Consider the following 2,597-nt stretch of genomic DNA (forward strand, 5'->3'; position numbering starts at 1 on the left):
TATATATATATATATATATTTTAAACGGTGAAGCTTTATGGTTATCGAGGAGAATCGAAGCACAGTTTTAACACCATTAGAAACAACACTCACAGTTTCGGCGTTTCTACGAGCACTGCGAGATTTTACAATCAACACTGTATTTCCGCGTCTATAGATTAAGTTCGCATGCGTATCGTGCACATGCGGTTTATAAAGTCGCGTTACGACACGAACACATCGTTGGATATCGGAGCGTGTTTATTTCGTTTCTCGTGTGAAAAATCGTGTATAACGATCTAGTGGCTCTAAACGCAAGGGCATAAACGAGTGGAATTGAAAAAAAGCAGAAGCAATTTTCTTTGAAATATCGGTTCATAAATTTTTCTCGCTTATGAATAAAAAATTTCTCTCGAACAGGTAGTAGACTGAGACAAATTTTTCTTCCGTTGTTATCGTCCTACTTCGAGAGACTGATGTGTGAAGTTTTAGTTATAAAATTGGAACTTTGTATTGCGATGATTTTTATTCGATTTTTACGAATCGTTGGTTATCTCGTCTTTTATTTCCGGGGATCTTGGGTAAATTTGATTGTAAAATACGTGTACAGCAGTGATAAATTTATTTTACAATTGTAAAATTTGTAAAATATATTCAATGGTAATTTATTTTAATAAAGTGTGATTGTCAGAGTAGCAGAATATAATAATTAGTATTAATGGAAGAAAACAGTGTAAGGAAAGAAAATTTAATTTCAAATGTTATAATTAATAATAGTATCTAGTAATAGATTCTTTACGTCTAAAGTGGAAGAAACTGTTAATTAAATGTACTCGCTATTAGTGTTATTTATACTTTATTTTTTAATACATACTTGGATACTTTTAGCGTGAGTGACAAGACAAAATGGAGGGTGAATGGATAAGGAAGTAATATATTGTAAATCAAGTCCTTTTCACAGCCACGAGGCTGAAAATAAATAATGATCATTTATTTTTCAATCTTTATTTTCATAACGAATTTTATGAATATTAATTACTGTTGCACCGAACAGTTGCATTCTCATTCATAAGTTGGGATTTCAACGATCGCGTGTGTTAAAGAACCCCTCGACACTTCCGGTCTCTACTTTCCTGACTCTCTCAGGGGGACTCGAGCGCGTAGAGGTGATTTTTAATTAGCAAATGCGAAAAATCTGTCGACTATTGATTACGACAAATATTTGTCCGGTGCATAGTTAAATAATTTTATTATTAAAGATTTTTTAACGTAGCTAACGAATTTTCGTCGAATAACTTTCTGCTGAAATGTCTTGTAACACTTCCTAGGTGAAAATGTCCAAATAGATAACGAAGAGACAAAGTTTCAAAGGTCTGAGATAATAGAAAATTTTCAGAACGAAGGAAATTAGAATTAGAATTTCTCTATTTGCAGAAAATTTTTAATCGATCATTTATAGTTGAAGTATATTAACATTGCAATATAAATGCAATTCAGTTACATACATTTTCAACAATTTTTGATAGATACAGAGGAAAAAATAAAATTAACGATAACTATTACAGTATTTTCATTAATTTCTCGTTTAAAAGTAAATTAACAATATTTTTAATATTACAAAATAGAAGTAACAGTTTGAAAAATATCCCACACTTGTTGAAAAGAATTTTTTACTTTTAAACTTATCTTCGAACGTAACTTGTCACTTATTTAATTACTCAATTAAATTAATCAGAAAATTTAATAGTTCGTTTATTTTTGAAGAGAAAATATTCTTCTTAAGAAGACAATTCCACGGCTGAATTGAGAAATTTACCCCGTACAATTCGTAACTTAATCAGGTCCTAATAACCTCGTGTTTAACTACGAGTGTTTGTTCAGTCGACTATTGTCTGCGGTTGGAAATACGGAAGCATTTGTATTTCTCTGTAGTTGGGCTCCATACTTACCGCATACATATTCATTGTTCTATATTAAGGCATGTACGAAAACAACAGTCGAAACATGCAGAGAAATCGTAAAAGATACGATCTCTCGTGACATCGTTCGAACAAGTGGCCTTGAGCAGCCAATTAACTTGAGACAGACTATATTCGAATCTGTCCTTGCCGCTGTAATCGTTCTGAATCGTCTTTCACGTTTCTATTTGTCTTCCATTAAGCCTCCCTCCCTCTTATTCAGTCTCCAAACTCATCCAACGTATCTAACCTCTTTTATCCAGTGTTTTATTTCATTTTGTTATACAAGAGCTGCCAATAATTGACCTGTTTCTACGTCTACTGAAATACACACTGTAACGATAGATTTTGAGAAAAATGAAAAGTAAAGATGTTGTATTAGAGTATAGTAGATAAAACGATTTTTAAAGCGACCATTTCAGTGTCCCAGTTGGTTTTCCTATTTTCGTGGAAACGTTTTTTATTGTTCAATTTAGAAAGCTATTTTGGTTTAAATTATTAAAGTGATACGTGTTATAATAGTATAAAAGAAATAGAATATAGTGATCTAATCGTAATTCTTTAATTTTCAAAGTATTCCACATTTGATACTATCGAACTTTTATTTCGTGACATGTCTTCACTTCGCAATCAGAGAGACTTGAAAAATTTATGTACTAT

At 31.7% G+C, this 2,597-nt stretch overlaps 1 protein-coding gene across 4 annotated transcripts in view; it reads right to left on the bottom strand.

Annotated features, from left to right (window-relative positions):
- The window catches only part of LOC108575021 (synaptotagmin 1), a 51,027-nt gene that overhangs the window by 8,033 nt on the left and 40,397 nt on the right, over positions 1-2,597 (bottom strand). The window lies entirely within an intron of this gene.

Source organism: Habropoda laboriosa, unplaced genomic scaffold, assembly GCF_001263275.1.
Source record: "Habropoda laboriosa isolate 0110345459 unplaced genomic scaffold, ASM126327v1 scaffold204, whole genome shotgun sequence".
NCBI classification, from domain to species: Eukaryota; Metazoa; Arthropoda; class Insecta; order Hymenoptera; family Apidae; genus Habropoda; species Habropoda laboriosa.